Below are 18,877 nucleotides of genomic sequence, written 5' to 3' on the forward strand. Positions count from 1 at the left end.
CATTACAGGGAAAGTGCATAGGTAAATTGGTAGATGCGCTCCATGGAGTACTATGCAGTGATCAGAAACCTGAATTAGATGTATGTATAGCAATGTGATGAATCTTAAAAATACAAGCTTAGTGAAAATAACAAAAATAATGACATACCTTTTATATAAATTGAAAATACATGACAACACAGAATACATATCTTGTAAGAACTCTTGTAAGCCAAAAGATATTTACATAACAAGGCCAGTTCCGACGGGAGGACAGGAACGAGGATGGGATATGGGAATGAAATTTTAAAAAGAGAGGCCATGAACCTAGGAGTATACTTAACTCAACTCTTGGCAGCTGAAGTTAAAAAAATTTTTTTATGTAATGTCTGAAACATTTATATGATCAGTCTGGCTGATCAGTCTGGCTGAGGTCACTTTTTAATTAATGTCACAAAGAAATTTTTATGGTTTCATAGTAGAAAAGATGTGCTTCTTGTTTTAAAAAAACATGAAAAATTAAAAAAGTATAATCCCATAATCTTAAAATAATCTGCTAATATTTAATTTTGATCCAGTCATATAAATACATGTAAATATTATATCTTGCTTTTTACCTCTTAGCATATAATGAAATTTATCCTTGGGTTCCAAGATACTGCTTTGGACTGTTGTTTCTCTCCATATATGTGTGATTGTGAAGAGTGATACGAAATTAGCCTGTTGTATAAAAATGTAAGAAACACTGGTAAACATTTAATTAAATATTACTAAAGCTCTCATTTTATTCTCTCATGGAGGTCTCTTTGTTTGGTAGGTAGTTTGTGTTGTTCATTTGCCCCACTGCTGAAAACGTGGGCAACTGGAAATAATGAGAGGTCAAAAATACAGAGAAAGTATTCATCTTCAGCTTTTTCTCTGTAAACAAAAACTGATAAATATGGCTTCTTTTGTACTGACAGTAGTAAACTATCCCTTTTCTTTGATCCCAGTATACACCCAGACATTGAGAGAAAAAGATGGGAAAGGGAGGGGGAAAGAAAGAAAAAACAGGGAGAGAGAGAAAGAGCACAGAGACAAACAGCAGGAACATGAGAGAAGGAGAGGAGAAAAGGAGTAACCAGAAGAACAAGAGAGATACACAGCAGAGACAGTGAGACAAGAGACAGCATGGGGTAGGGTGGAGGAGAGCACAAGTGCACAGAATGCGGGTGCACAGAGGCAGAGAGAAAGAACACAGAAGCAGACAGGGTGCAAAGACACTGTAATAAGAGAAAAGCATGAACTATAGAGCCTGGGGACAGCCTGCATAGACACAGCAGAGAGAGGCACAGAAAGAATGAGTCAAAGAAAGAGTAGGTGTAATCAAAGGAAGAAGGGAAGAACAAGCAGGCAGTTGCACTTATTCCCTTATATTCACTCTTAACCCCTCAAATGTACATGTCCTGGGTACACATGTTCAGGGAAAAAAAGCATTAGCATATCTAAGGAAACCTGGGTTAAAGATAAGATAGGCAGTTCAAAAAAGAAGAAATACGGTCGATCAACACACAAAAGAAACTAAAAACTCCATGTGATTAAAGAAACGTGGATCAGGATAGATACCATATTTCTGGCCTATGTGGCAAGTATTAACAGGAATGCTGTTGGCAGGTATTGACCAAAATATTATTGCACATTACTGGTGAACAAATAATTGAATCAACATTTCAGAAGGACAATTTAGTAGTGTGGCTTAAACATTTTTAATGTGCCTACTTGGTAACCCAGAAATTCCACGTTTAGAAATGTTTCTCAAGGAAATTGAAAAATTCAGAAAGATGTAACAAGACTACCCATCGAAGTGCAGATTATGATAAAGAAAATTCCAAAAAAAACTTAAATATCTGTCATTAGGAACTAACTAAATATTATATTTATACAATGGAACCCATAAAGCTATTAACGATGACTACATAAATCTTTATTTACTGCATAGAAAGATGTCTATGATATACTAAGTGCAGAGCTTCAAAACAATATACATAGTATGATTTCATTTTTTTGGACTGTTGTTTCTCTCCGTATATGAACATGATTGTGAAGACTGGTATGAAATTGGCCTGTTTTATAAAAGTGTAAGAAACACTGGTAACATTTAATTAAACATTAATAAAGCTCTCATTTTATGCTCTCATGGAGTTCTTCATTTGATATTTAGCTTCATTAGATTGCAGACCTAATAAAATAGATCCAAGATAGGCAGTAGGTATGTGAATCATAAAATATAAACCTGGAAGCTTATCTGTAATGTTAATCACGACTATTTCAGGATGGTGAGAATTATGGGTGATTTCCAAGGTCTTTATATTTTATATATTATCTAAACTCTTTATATTTAGCTATCTTTTTACTTTTATACTCAAAAGTAATAAAATATCTTTTTTGACAAAAGTATTTAGTAATAAAGAGAAGAGAGAGATGTAAAGTGGTAGAAGCATCAACCACAGGCAAGCCCTCCACTCCCCAGTCTATGATAAGGAGAGACATAAGCATGGTTCTAGCTGAGAGAAAGGAGCCTACAGAAAAGGAAGAAATCGAATATAAAAGAGAGAGAGAAAACAAAACTGAGAAAACAGATCATGGATTTTAGAAAATATGACAGCACAGAGACCTTAATGAACCTTTTCTTTCATAACTGAAAGACACAAACAAAAAACATCAAAAAGTAAAAAACTAGGGCTTCTCTGGTGGCACAGTGGTTGAGAATCCGCCTGCCAAGGCAGGGGACATGGGTTCGAACCCTGGTCAGGGAAGATCCCACATGCTGTGGAGCAACTAAGCCCGTGTGCCACAGCTACTGAGCCTGCGCTCTAGAGCCCACGAGCCACAACTACTGAAGCCCACATGCCTAGAGCCCGTGCTCCACAACAAGAGAAGCCACCACAATGAGAAGCCTGCACACCACAACGAAGAGTAACCCCCACTCGCCACAACCAGAGAAAGCCCGTGCACAAAGACCCAACGCAGCCAAAATAACTAACTACATAAATAAACAAATTTATCAAAAAAGTAAAAAAATATTCAGAATCTAGGGAACAGACTCAAGTCACACAACAAAATCCCAGAGATAATGTCTAAAGAAACAACTGGGAATAAATATAAGGAGCCACCACAAAGCTCTTCCTACACAAAGGACCATACAGCAGAAGGGTAAAAGGTGAGTCAACAATTCAAAATATCCCACTGGTATCTCAGAAAAGGGACTGAGGTAGTAAGTGGCCCAGGAGAAAGATAAATGTCCCAATTGGAGACACGTTCCCTGTGAAAAAATAGCTCCTTAGGTCCTTGCCAGAATGGTTTACTGTATGCCTGCTCTGGCCAGGAAGAAGTCAGAAAAAGGGATGGGAAATAACCTTTTAAGTCTAAATGTCTTAGTTTTCTTACTAAGATTTGCTAGAAAAAAATAAGGCCTCAGCCATATCACTGCCCACACAACAATGCTATGAAAGCAGCTGCCAGGTGACTTCTTTACAGTAGTGTAATAGCAAAACCCCAAGGGCATGTCCTATAGAACAAGATACTTTCCTCACCTCCACACTTGATAAGGTGGCCATCAATTTATGAGTTTCAAAACAATGGCAGAGAAAAATGTCACCTACTGTAGCTGTCCAGAGTCCTAAAATCAATTACTATCTTTCTGCCTTTCCCAAACTCTGAGGGGCAAAAGAAATACAAGCCATACACAATGAGCCTTCAAGTTCATGTCCTAGGAAGGGGACTCAAGCAGTATCTTGTAAATAGGTAATAAGGTCATCAAATGTGATCAAATAAATGGTTGTGATCAAATAAATGGCTTCCACAGAACTGTTTTGAGACAAAGGTCATCTGAAAACAAAAGAGAAGGATTTATGAAAATATTCTATAACATTAAAGTGGAAGAAAGGGGGCTTCCCTGGTGGCGCAGTGGTTAAGAATCCGCCTACCAATGCAGGGGACACGGGTTTGAGCCCTGGTCTGGGAAGGTCCCATATGCCGCGGAGCAAAAATGCCAGGGTGCCACAATTACTGAGCCTGTGCTCTAGAGCCTGCGAGCCACAACTACTGAGCTCACGCGCCACAACTACTGAAGCCTGCGTGCCTAGAGCCCGTGCGCCACAACAAGAGGAGCCACGGCAATGAGAAGCTCCCACACCACAATGAAGAGTAGCCCTCGCTCACCACAACTAGAGAAAGCCTGGGCGCAGCAATGAAGGCCCAATGCAGCCAAAAATAAATAAATAAAATAAATAAATTTATAAAGAAACAAGTGGAAGAAAGGAAGGAAAAAAAGAAGGGAAAGAGAAAGAATTTATTTTGCCAGACGGTTTACCCATTTTAGTCAATAAAGAATTTGTACTCTCACTCTAGAGAAAATTTTAAAAGAACATGGACTTAATGAAATGGATCCAAGATAAGCTAGGACAATACAGGGAGACTAAAAGGTAGTTGACAAATTAACACACTTCATCCAAAAATTAATGAATGTCTGCCATGTGTTGGAAAACCAAGGACAGGTACCAAAGGAAAAAAACTGACAGAAATGAAGGGAGACATAGACAATTCAATAGTAATAGCTGGAGACTGCAATAGTACACTTTCAAAATGGATAGAAAAACTCGACAGACCAATAAGGAAATAGAAGGCTTGAACAACACTATAATCCAACTAGACCTAAAGACATATACATAATACTCCAACCAACAGAAGCAGAATACACATTCTTCTGAGGGCGCATATAATGTTCTCCAGGAGAGACCATGTGCTAGGCCATAAAACAAGTCACAATACATTTACAAATTATACAAAGTATGTTTTCTGACCACAATGGAATGAAACTAGAAATCAATAAGGAAATTTGGGAAATTCAAAAATATAGAGAAATTAAATGGCACACTCTTAACTACCAATGTTCAAAGAAGAAATCACAAGGGCAATTAGAAAATACTTTGAGATGAATGAAAATGAAAGCAAAACATACCAAAACCTTTGGGATGCAGTGAAGACAGAGCTTACAGATATTTGTATCTGTAAATGTCCATATTAAAAGAAGAAAGATTTCGAAACTATAACCTCACCTTCAACCTTAAGAAACCAGAAAAAAGAAGACCAAATAAAACCCAAAGCAGGCAAAATGAAGGAAATTATATAGATTAGAATGAAAATAAATGAATCAGAGAATCAAAAAAAGAGAAAAATCAAAGAAATCAAAAGTTGGTTCTTGGAAAAGGTCAACAAAAATGGACAAATCTTTAGCTAGAATTCACCAAAGGAAAAAAGGGGAAAACTCAAATCATTTACATTAAGAATGAACCCGGGGATGTTACTACCAATCACACAGAAATTAAAAAGGATCATAAGGGAATATTATGAACAATCACATGTCAACAAATTAGGTAACCTAGATGAAATAGACAAATTCCTAGAAAAACAACCTAGCAAAACTGACTCAAGCAAAAATAGAAAACCTGAACAAACCTATAATAAGGACAGAGGCTGAGTCAGTAATCAGAAAACACCCCCCAAAGAAAAGCCCAGGCCCAAACTGGTGAATCCTAAAAAACATTTAAAGTAGAATTAACAACAACCATTCACAAACCCAAAAAACAACATCATCATCAAAACAAAACGAGAAGAAGGATTACTTCCCAATTCTTTCTATAAGGAGATTATTACCCTGATAAAAAAGGCAAAGATACAGTAAAACCACAGACCAATACCCCTTATGAATATAGAAGGAAAATCCTCAACAAAATACTAGCAAACTGAATCCAGCAACACAGAAGAGGGATTATACATTAAAACCAAGAGGAATTTATCCCAGGAAGGCAAAGTTGGTTCAATATATGATTATCAATCAACGTAACACACCATCTTCATAAAGAAAACATAGGATCATTTCATTATACATAGAAAAAACATATGGCAAAACCCAAAACCCTTCCATAATAAAAACACTCAACAAAACAGGAATAGAAGTTCCTCAACCTGATAAAAGGCATTTATAAAAAAAACTCACAGCTAACATCATGCTTAATGACCAGAAAGATTTCTCCTTAAAATCAGGAACAAGACAAGGATACTCATTCTTAACACTTCTATTCAACAGAGTACTGGAGGTTCTAGCAAGGGCAACTAGGCAAGAAAAAGAGATAAATGACATGATATCGCAAAGAAGAAGGAAAACTCTATTTGCAAATGACACAATATTTTATATAGAAAACACTAAGGAACACACAAACACAAATTACTCAAACTTATAACAAGTTCAGCAAAGTTGCAGGAACCAAAATACATACAAAAATCAGTAATATTCCTGTACCACAAGGAAAATTCCCAAAATGAACTTAAGAAACCAATACTAGTTACACTGGTATCAAAAAAAATAAAATACTCAGGGATACTTTTAACAACAGAAGTGCCAAACTACAAAGAAGTGGAACCCACAAACATCGTTGAAGAAATTAAAGATGACCTAAATAAATGGAAAAACACCCCAGTTCATGGATTAGAAGATTTAATATCGTTATGACAGCAGTACTCCCTAAATTTTTCTACAGTTTCAATGCAATCCCTACCCAAGATTCAAGTTGTCTTTTTTTTTTTTCTTTTTGGCAGAAATTGACAAGCTGATCTGAATATTCCTATGACCTAAGAATAGATAAAACAATCTTGAAAAAGAAAAAACAAGTTGGAGGAGTCACACTAATTAGACAGTGTGGTAGTGGCATAAAGAGTGACATATAGATCAATAAAATAGGGTTTATAGTCTAGAATAAACCCTTACATTTATAATCAATCGCTTTTTTTTCATTTTTTAAGTTTATTTTTATTTTTCTGATTTTTTTTTCTTATGATCAATTGATTTTTGCCAAGGGTGCCCAGACAATTCAATGGAAGAAAGAATAGTCTTTGCAACAAATGGTACTAAGACACTGGATATCCACAGGCAAAAGAATAAAACTGTACTACCTCAATGCCACATACGAAAGTTAACTAAAAAATGATCATAGAACTAAAAGTAAGAACTAAATTTATAAAACTTTTAGAAGAAAAAAAAGAGTCAATATTTTGTAACCTTGGGTTAGACAATAGTTTTAGATATGACATGAAAAGCACAAGTGACAAAAGAAGAAACAGACAAATTGTACTTTGTCAAAATTAAAACTTTTGTACCACAAGTAAAATCATCAAGAAAGTGAAAAGGACGGCACAGAATGAAAGAACATGTTTGCAAAACATATCCTAATAAGGGACTTGTATTCAGAATAGACAAAGAAACAGAACTCAGTAATAAAATGACAAATAAGCCAATTTTAAAATGGGCAAAGGATTGGAATAGACATTTCTCTAAAGGTAAACAAATGGCCAATAAGCATATGAAAAGATGCTCAACATCTTAGTCATTAGCGAAATGCAAATTAAAATCATTAAAAAGTGAGATACCTCTTCACACCCATTAAGATAGCTATTATCAAAAGACAGACAACAAGTGTTGATGAGGATGTAGACAAACTGAAATATGATCCAGGTGGGAATATAAAATGGTGCAGCCACTTTGGAAGACACTTTGGCAGTTACTCAGAAGCTTAAACAGAGTCACCATATGATCCAGCAATTCTACTCCTAGATATATACGTAAGAAAATTGAAGGAACATGTCCACACAAAAACCTGTACATTAATGTTTACAGCAGCATTTTTCATAATGGCCAAAAAAGCAGAAACAATCCACATGTCCAACAACTCATGAATAAACATGTTGTATATGTATTTGAAATACTGTTTGTTACTGTTCATAACAAACAACAAGTACTGATTCCTGCTACAAAATGGATGAACCTTGAAAATATTAAGTAAAAGAAGCCAGACACAAAAGGCCACATATTGCATGATTTGCTTATATAAAATGTGCCCAATGGGCAAAACCATAGATACAGAAAGTAGATTAATGGTTGAAGGCTAGGAAATGACTGTGAAGGGGCACAGGGTTTCTTTTTGGTATGACAAAAAGTTCTGGAATTAGTGGTGACAGTTGTATAACCTCCTCTGAATCTACTGAAAACCACGGAATTGTATACTTTACAAGAATGAATTGTAAGGTATGTAAACTTTGTTTTTAAAAAATCAATAGAGATTGACCAACGCTGAGACATAGCCTGGGAAAGTAAGAAAACTTACATTTTAAAAACCCAACAACAATCCAGGATCCAATAGGGAAAAAATATTAGGGTTGCCTCTGGCACAGAAATATTAATTGTATGTGCCCAGAAAGGGGGAGCAAATCTGACTGAGTTTTGAATTAAAGATTATTATTCAAAAGTTTTGTACCCAAACAAGTTGTTATTCTTATACAAAGGTTACAGAATGATAATCTCAAATTTATAAGAACTGAGGAGATGCTCACTCCTGAACAACTGTTGAAAAATCTAGCTAAATAATCAAATTATTTAAATTAATAAACTCACAAACAGTTACACTGAAAAGACTGATGATATTGACCCCCTTTAAAAAACACATAAAATGGTGATTTTGCTTATAACATGGAAGAAAAATGCTATACTTCTTAAAAATAAAGCTAATCAATACAGTAGTAATACTACCATAATGAACTGAGACAACATTCACAAAATTAACGAATATCGTTATGTTGGGGGAAGTGTGTGTAGGTGGAGAGTGGGGAGAAGTAGAGCAAGTGCAACCAGTTTCTTAATTTTTCATATAATGGAGTCAATAGATACTATTTCATATCTGAGTGGTACATTGAGACAGTGGCTTAAGCATATTTGTTAATTACATGGCTGCTAAGTTAGCCAAAAAACAACTCAAAGAAAATCATATAGCAATAAAAAAAATTGAAAACAATAAGAAATCATTAAAAATGATAAGAAACCCTGAAGAACCAAAACAATTTTGAAAGAGAACAACAAAGTTGGAGGATTCACACTTCCTGATTTCAAAACAGTAATACAATAACAGTGTGGTACTGGCATAAAGATATATAGATCAAGGGACTAGAATAGAGAGCCCAGAAATAAACCTTTGTGCCACATGGTCAAATGATCTCTGACCCTTGACAAGGGGCCAAGACCATTCAACAGGAAAAGAGCAGTCTCCTTAACAAATGGTGCTGGGAAAACTGGATATGCACATGCTCTTAAAAAGAATGACATGGGGGAAAAAAAAAAAAAGACTGAAGTTGGAGCCTTATCTGACATCGTATACAAAAATTACCTCAAAATGGATTAAAGACCTAAAACCATAACATTCTTGGAAGAACACACAGGGGAAAAGCTTCATGGCATTGGACTTGGTAATGACTTCTTAGATATGACACCAAAAGCACAGGCAGCAAAAGTAAAACTCGACAATTGGGGCTACATCAATATTAAAAATTTCTGGGCATCAAAGGACACAATCAACAAAGGTGAGAAGGCAACCCACTGATTGGGAGAAAAATTTATAAATCATATATCTGATAAGAGGTTAACACTCAGAATATGTAAAGAACTTCTACAACTCAATGACCAAAAAATAACATGATTCAAGAATGGGCAAAGTACTTGAATAGACATTGCTCCAAAGATGATATACAAATGGCCAAGAAGTATATAAAAAGATGCTCAATATAATCATGAAAGAAATGCAAATCAAAAACATATCACTTGGGCTTCCCTGGTGGCGCAGTGGTTGGGAGTCTGCCTGCCAATGCGGGGGACGTGGGTTTGACCCCTGGTCCGGGAGGATCCCACATGCCGCGGAGCGGCTGGACCCGTGGGCCACAGCTGCTGAGCCTGCGCGTCTGGAGCCTGTGCTCCGCAACGGGAGAGGCTGCGATGGTGAGAGGCCCGCGCACCGCGATGGAGAGTGGCCCCCGATTGCCGTGACTGGAGGATGCCCTCGCACAGAAACGAAGACCCAGCACAGCCATAGATAAAAATAAATAAATAAATAATTTAAAAAAAAATCACTTCATACACACTAGGATGCCACTATAAAAAAAAAACAGAAAATAACAAGTGTTGACAAAGATGTGGAAAAAGTGGAACCATTGTGTGCTGTTGGTGGGACTGTAAAATGGGCAGCTGCTGTGGAAAACAGTAGGGTGGTTCCTCAAATAATTAAAAATAGAACTACCATATAATCCAGCCATTCCACTTCTGGATATGTAACCCCCAAAATTGAAAGTAGGATCTTGAATGGATATTTGTACACTCATGTTCATAGCAGCATTATTCACAATGGTCTAAAGGTGGAAGCAACACAAGTATCTATTAACGGATGGATGAATGAATGAACAAACAAAATGTGGTATATACATACAACGCAGTATCATTCAGTCTTAAAAAAAGACAATCCTGTCAGATAGTACAACACTGATGATCCTTGAGGACATTATGCTAAGTGAAGTAAACTTGTTACTTAAAGACAAATACTGTATTCCAATTACGTGAGGTACCTAGAGTAGTCAAATTCTTAGAATGGTGGTTGCCAGGGGCTTGAGCATAAGGTGGAATGGGGAGTTGCTATTTGAGTCAGTGTAGAAATTCAGTTTTGCAAGATGAAAAGAGTTCTAGAGATGGGTGACGGTGATGTCTGCACAACAATATGAATGTATTTAATACCATTAAACTACACCATGCCCAAAAACAAATTCCAAATGGATTAAAGACTTAAATGTAAGAACTGAAACCACAACCAAAAAAAGAGACAAAACTTCTTGAAGAAAACATAGGCACTAAGCTCTTTGACACTGATCTTAATAATTTTTTTTTGCATATGTCTCCTCAGGCAAGGGAAACAAAACCAAAAATAAACAAATGGGACTACATCAAACTAAAGAGCTTTTCCACAGTGAAGGGAACTATCATCTACTGAATGGGAGAAGATATCTGCAAGCAATCTATCTGATAAGGGGTTAATACCCAGAATATACAAAGAACTCATACAACTCAACATCAAAACCCCAAACAACCTGATTTTTAAAAATGGGCAAAGGATCTGAATAGACATTTTTGCAAAGAAGACATACAGATGGCCAAGAGGCACATGAGAAGATGCTCAACATCATTAATCATCAGGGAAATGAAAATCAAAACCACAATGAGATATCACCTCCCACTTGTCAGAATGGCTATTAGCAAAATACAACAAGTACTGGCAAGGATGAAGAGAAAAGGGAACACTCGTGCACTGTTGGTGGGAATGTAAATTGGTGCAGCCACTATGGAAAACAGTTTGGAGGCTCCTCACAAAATTAAAAACAGAACTATCACATGATCCAACAATTAACATATGGGTATTTTTCTGAAGAAAACAAAAACACTCATTCGAAAAGGTATATACACCTCTATGGTCACTGCAGCATTATTTACAATAGCCAAGATATGGAAGCAACCTAAATGCCCATGGATAAAGAAAATGTGGTGTATATATTTATGAAATGGAATATTGCTCAGCCATAAAAAGAATGAAATCTTGCCATTTGCAACAACATGGATGGACCTAGAGGGTATTATGCTAAGTGAAATCTAAAAACCAAAACAAACAAACATAACAAAACAGAAACAGAGTTATAGATAGAAAACAAACAGGTGGTTGTCAGAGGGGAGGTGGTGAAGGGAGGAAAGAAATAAGTGAGGGAGATTAAGAAGTCCAAACTTCCATTTGTAAAACAAATGAGTCACGGGTATTAAGTGTACAGTGTGGGGAATACAGTCAATAACTATGTAATATCTTTGCATAGTGACATATCGTAACTAGACTTACCGTGGTGTTTGAAATGTATAGAAATATCAAATCACTATTTTGTGCACAGGAACTAACAGAATGTTGTAGATTAATTATACTTCAGAAACAAGATAACAAACTCATAGAAAGAGATCAGATTTGTGGTTAACAGAGGCAATGGGTGGGGGGAGGGAGTGGGAATTGGTTGAGGGCAGTCAAACTTCCAGTTATAAGGTAAACAACTCTTAGGGATGTAATGTACAACATGATAAATAAAACTAACACTACTGTATATTATAGATGAAAGTGGTTAAGAGAGTAAATCCTAAGAGTTCCCATCACAAGGAAAATATTTTTTTCTATGTCTTTAATTTTGTATCTGTATGAGATGATAGATGTTCACTAAACGTACTGTGATAATCATTTCATGATGTATGTAAGTCAAATCATTATGCTGTACTCAAACAAACAGTGCTGTATGTCAATTAAATCAATAAAACTGGAAGAAAAATAAATAAACTAGAATTACAAAGAAAAAATGGTTAAGATGATAAATTTTGTTAGGCATATATTATCACAATTAAAAATAATAAAGAAAAAGAAAGAAAACACGAGAATCAAATACTTAGGAATGAATTTAGACAAGAAGGTATAACACTTGTACATTGGCAACTACAAGACCTTACTGGAAGAAATTAAAGACCTAAATAAATTGAAAAACATCCTGTGTTCATCGGCTGGAAGACAATGTTGTTAAGATGGCAATAACCCCCAAAGCAAGCTACATATTAAAGGCAATTAACATAAAATTCCCAACAACCTTTTCAGCAGAAATGAAAAAAAGCTGATCCTAAAATTCATATGGAGACACAAGGGCCCTGATTGGCCAAAACAGTCTTTCAAAAGAACAAAGTTGGAAGACTCATACTTCTCAATTTCAAAACTTACAACAAAGCTCCAGTAACCAGATCAGTGCAGTAATGGCATACAGATCGGCATATACTTCAGTGGAACAGAACTGAGAGCCTAGAAATAAACCCTCACATCTATGGTCAACTGATTTTTGACAAGGGTGCCAAGACCATTCAATGGAGAAAGAACAGTCTCAACAGCTGAATTTGGGACAATTCCATGTGGAAAGAATGTTTGACCCCTACCTCATACCATATAAATAAATTAACTCAATATACATCCAAGATGCAAATGAAAGAACTAAAAGTATAAAATTCTTGAAAGAAAATATACGGACAAATCTTCATGACTTTGGATTTGGCAATGGTTTCTTAAATATGACACCAAAAGCACAAGCAACAAAAGAAAAAATAGGTACACTGGGGCTTCATTGAAAGTAAACTGCTGTGCTTCAAAACTCAGTAGTAAGTGAGTGAAAACACAACCCAGAGAGTGGAAGCAAATATTTGCAAATTACACATCTGATAAGATTCCACAATCCAGAATATATAAAGAACTCTTACAACTCAAAAACAAAAAGGCCAAGCAACTTAATTAAAAAGTGGGCAGGGACTTCCCTGGTGGCTCAGTGGTTAGGAATCCACCTGACAACGCAGGGTTCAAGCCCTGGTCCAGGAAGATCCCACATGCCACGGAGCAACTAAGCCCAGGCGCCACACTACTGAGCCTGCGCTCTAGAGCCCACGAGCCACAACTACTGAGCCAGCAAGCCACAACTACTGAAGCCCACGCACCTAGGGCCCGTGCTCTGCAACGAGAGACGCCACCGCAATGAGAAGCCCACACGCCACAACGAAGAGTAGCCCCCGCTCGCCACAACTAGAGAAAGCCTATGCACAGCAACGAAGACCAGATGCAGCCAAAAATTAATTAATTAATTAATTAATTAAATTTTAAAAATGGCCAACAAGCACATAAAAAGATACTTAACATCATTAGTCATTATGCAAAGGGAAAGGCAAAACAAACCACAATCAAAATGACAATGAGTGTGAGATACCACTTTGTACCTACTGGGATGGCAAAAAAAAAAAAAAAAGTAAACAAAAGAGTGTTGGTGAATGTGGAGAAATTGGAACCCTTAGAAATTGCTGCTGGGAATGTAAAATGGTGTGGCCACTGTGAAAAACAGTTTGATGGTTCCTAAATAAGCTTAAAATAAAACTACCAAATGACCCAGCATTTTCAACTCTTACGTGCATACCCAAAAGAACTGTATGTAGCTGTTCAAATAAAAACTTGTACACAAATGTTCATATCAGGTCTATTCACAATAGCCAAAAGGTAGAAACAACCTAAATGTTCATGAATGGATGAACACATAAATAAAATGTGTCTAAACATATAATGAAATATTATTCAGCCATAAAAAGCAATGAAGTACTGACAGATGCTGGGACATGGATAAATCTCAGAAAGATTATTCTAGAGTCAAAGAAGCCTGACACAAAGGCCACATATGATATGATGCCAATTAAATGAAATAACCAGAATAGGCAAGGTCACAGAGACAAAAAGTAGATTAGTGATTGACAGGGGCTGGTAGGAAGGGGGAATAGAGAGTAACTGCTTAATGGGTATGAGGTTTCCACTAGGGTGATGAAAAAGCTCTGGAACTAGATAGTGGTGATAGTTGTAAGACACTGTGAATATACTCAGCGCCACTGAACTGCATACTTTAAAATGATAAAACTGTAAACTTTGTTATGTATATGTATTTTAGTACACACACCAAAGAACCCTCTATCTGCATCCTTTTCCCCTACCTCCTCTATGGAACAAAAAGCCTCAATCTGTGTCTGTCCCAATTTTTGGCTTACTTTAAAAAAGAGTCTTATTGTACTATTTATATGTGTAATTACTGTCATTTAATACCTACCAAAAACTCAATTGAGAAATAATATTTATGGTTAAATGTCTGAATGTTTTGTGCCTTCTTTCAGCTAAACTAGTGGTCTCCAAATTGTTTTGATCATGGGGTCCCACTGATAAAATATTTTTGAGTACAAACTACTAAAGTAGGTATTTATTTATAAATTATATATTATTGCTGTACTCATACACTGTAAAACATATACAAAAATATAAATTTTAAAAGGTTCATACTCCAATGAACCATTTTGCAAGTATCCCTATTTGGAGAGCACCTCTCCAAATCAGTTTTATCTTGGGTTAAAGTAATGGTCTGCATTTACTGACCCCTTGAAATCTGCCTTTATGGAATTCCCTAAACTAAGGCCCTATTAGCCTTACATGATTGTTGTTACTGAGAATGTACTGTAAGGACGCCGTTGAGGATTTTGTTACACCACAACGCCTTCTTTATGAGGACAGACGAGAGAAATTTAAGAAGTCTCAGTACCAGAAATATCTGTAATGCTTTTGAAAATTTCGCTTGCTTTTATATTCGAGTTATGTAAGTGATCACAAAATTCTAGCAACAGTAATTGCTAGAAAACATAAAGCAAAATTTGTGGCTCATTTTTAGCAACCACATCCACAAGGTATCAACTTGCCTTCCCGTCACTCTTAATTCTTCATGTATTTAGTTTTCAAATCATGTTGTAGCTCACCCCTCCCTGGCTTCAGTCTAATTTTCCATCATTCCAATTCTTCATTTACTTAAAAAACAATCATATCATATTACTTACATATGTATGTGTCTGTGTGTGTGTGCGCGCGCTTAAAAGCACCTCAAAATTTCTTAAAAGACAGGAAGGAATGAATAAACAAAAACCAACAGGCAAAAAAACCAGGCAATATTGTTCAGAATGGAGGTCATTCTAAACTTGAAGCTCCCCTGTACCAAAGGTATAGACTTTGCAGATTTTGAAGCATTTAGCAGCAAAGCCTTTCATCCAAAGGGTAATTCGTAAAGGAGTGTTGATGAAAAGAATGACGACTCAAACAGCACTGTACTACACTTTCTCACTCTTTTCCAGCTGGTAAGAAATGTTATAGTGAGGAAAGGGCAATTGGCTATTTTTCACCTGTGTGCAAAGCTTAACTAACAAGTCCATGAAAAATGCAGTCACATTGCCAGATGGAATTTGTAGCCATGTACCTGGATGTGTTTCCTTCTGGTGTGCTCTGAAGTAATTTGGGGGTAACCTGTATTCAATGGTTTCTTGTTTTTCTCGCTCCGCTTCTCAAGGTATCTCCTCTGATGGTCGGTGATGCTGCTGTCTAGTTTAATTCGCCTGGGTGACAAACAAACTCTTTCATGGCCAAAAGCATGGATCAGTCAGTCGGGCAGTATCAATGGTGGAAATAGAGCTGCCCCTCTCATGCAGAGTCACTTCCTTATCTGTTTGGGTCAATATATCTGATTCCACAGAAGTGGTGGTGGAAAGGATGTTGGCGGCAGTATCTGTGAGCAGCTCACTCTCCTCTGAGTGTCTAGAATCTGAAGAAGTGTTATTTATATAATGAAAACCTGGCTGTTTTCTCAGAATATATTTATCAAATTTAATCTGTTCAATTGTAATGTGATTGGCCCTCCCAGCTTGATGAGTAGAAAGAACCTTGTTTTTTTTTTAAGATCGCCTGTGTTTTTACGGCATTTCTCCAGGCTTTCATACCGTTTCTTTTTCTGAAGCTTGTTGTTCTGCTGTTGCTGTCTACCACTCCATTCCTTAACATCTTGTTCCCCCTTGCTATCATCCTGTGTCCTTTCTGAGGGCTGGAGAGAATGTGTGATGGGACGCTGAAGAAGTTTAGCCAAACGATCAAGTCGCTCCACCAAGGAAAGTTCCTTCTTGGCACTGAACTCAGGAGGTTTCTGTTGCCTCTGTCGCTCCTGATACCTGTTCCAGAGTTCATTTAAACTCACAGTGTGCTGAGTTGTTAACTCTGGGGTGGCCTTATGATCCCTTTTTAGGTCATTAACTTGTTTGTCATATTTTGGAAAATCTCTAGCCTGACTTTTAGTAGTATGCTGTACTTCTTTGTTTTCCAAGCTTACATTGATACTGAGGCTCTCTATTCTGGTATAATCTGACTTTGTCTTTGCCACATTTTGATAAGAGGAAGGAAGGCAAGTGTGTTCTCTTTGTTTGTCTGGATGATGCTGAAAGGAATCTTTCCAAGAATGCCTCAGGAAAACTCTTCTTCCTAAGGATTCATGGCAAAAATCTTGATCACTTGGTAGGTGCACTGGATGATGAAAGTAAAACTTAGCTGACCTGAAGACAGAATGGGTGGTATTTTCAAATTCTGAATGACATCTGGACTCTGAAAAGGCGAAAAAAAAAAAAAAAAGATTTTGAAGGACTTTCAAAATATTTGCATTCCCTTTAGAAATAGTATTCACATTTAATTCTTTAGATACAAAACGAAGACTGAAGGAAAGAATGGTCTATATAAAGTTTCAGAAAATTCACTGCCTGGACAAAGGATTCATGCCTTGTGCCTAGTGGCCAGATTGGCATGGTAATAGTTTAAGAGACTCCGGATCAAAAGACCCAGATTCTGGGCTGGATTCTGCCACAGACTGGCTGTATGACCTTGAGGAGGGCATTTAGGTTCTTGGGATTGTAACAGCAGCTGCTATGTATTACTGCTTGCTATGTGTGGGCTATTATGATATATGCTCTATATCTGCTTTTTCCCCTCTTATCAAACTGAGAGAGAGGTATTATTAATCTCATTTTCAGCTAAGAAACCTGAGACTTTATTTTTATCATCAGTAATTAAATGGATGGAATTTTTAAAACTCCAACTCTTTATATGTTTTAGAGCCTTGAAAAATTCTTTTTTCTGAACCATCTTCACACCCCCTCCATTTTTTTTATTGTGGTAAAATACACCTAATAAAATTTACCATCTTCCATCTTCACATTTTGACAGTCATTCTATATCAAAATAGGCATTTTAAGATGTAGAACATCTTAACAACTATAAACCATAATTGTAAACGTTAATTCAGTTTCCATACACATTCTTAAGAGTTCTAAGTCATGGAAGAAACAGACATACATATGAAACACAGTATCACTTGTAACTATGGGATCCATTTTACCTTCTCTATAGATTATTGGTAATCAGAATTTTCACTAAATACTCTGGGAATCCCTAAGACAATTTCCCCCAAATATAGTGGGATACATGGAGTCTGCTTTTATATCTAAAGGATAAAAAGACTCCCAAACCTCCCAATGAACAAAAGTCCAGAGCCAGGTGGCTTCACTGCTGAATTCTACCGAACATTTAAGGAAGAATTAATAGGAAAGATTCTCAAACTCTTCCAATAAACAGAACAGGAGAGAACACTTCCAAACTTATTTTATAAGGCCCACATTACCCTGTTATCCAGACGTTACCTAGATACCCAGTGTAGATACACTACAAGAAAATTACAAGCCAATATCCCTGATGAACATAGATGCAAAAAGAAACCAAACAAAACATTAGCACACCAAATTCAATAATATATTAAATGGATTATACACTATGATCAAGTGGGATTTATTCCAGGAATGCAAGGATGGTTCAACATCTTACAAATCAATCAATGTGGTGCATGACACTAACCAAATAAAGGACAAAATTCATATAATCAATAGATGTAGAAAAAGCATTTGAGAAAACTCAAAATCCATTCATGATAAAAACTCTCAACAAAGTAGGTATACAGGAAACATAGCTCAGCGACCATTTCTGACAAGACCATAGCTAACATACTCAATGGTGAAAAATGGAAAGCATTTCCTCTAAGATCAGGAACAAGACAAGGATATCCACCGGCATCACGTTTATTGAACACAGTATTGGAAGTTCTAGCCAGAGCAATTAGGCAAGAAAAAGAAACAAAAGGCACCCAAATCAGAAGAGAAGCAAAATTGTCACTATGTGAAAATGACATGGTTTTAGATATAGAAAACCCTAAAGACGCCACCAAAAAAACTGTTACAACTAAAACATTCAGTAAAGTTGCAGTATACAAAATTATTTAACAGACAAAAATCTGTTGCATTTCTATACATTAATAATAAACTACCAGAAAAAGAAATGAAAACAATCCTGTTCATAATTGCATCAAAAGAATAAAATACCTAGGAATACATTTAACCAAGGAGGTAAAAGACCTGTATACTGAAAACATTGATGAAAAAAGCTGAAAAAGACATGAACAAATGGGAAAATATTCTGTGCTCACAGATTGGAAGAATTCATATTGT

This window comes from Balaenoptera acutorostrata, chromosome 12, assembly GCF_949987535.1.
Source record: "Balaenoptera acutorostrata chromosome 12, mBalAcu1.1, whole genome shotgun sequence".
NCBI classification, from domain to species: Eukaryota; Metazoa; Chordata; class Mammalia; order Artiodactyla; family Balaenopteridae; genus Balaenoptera; species Balaenoptera acutorostrata.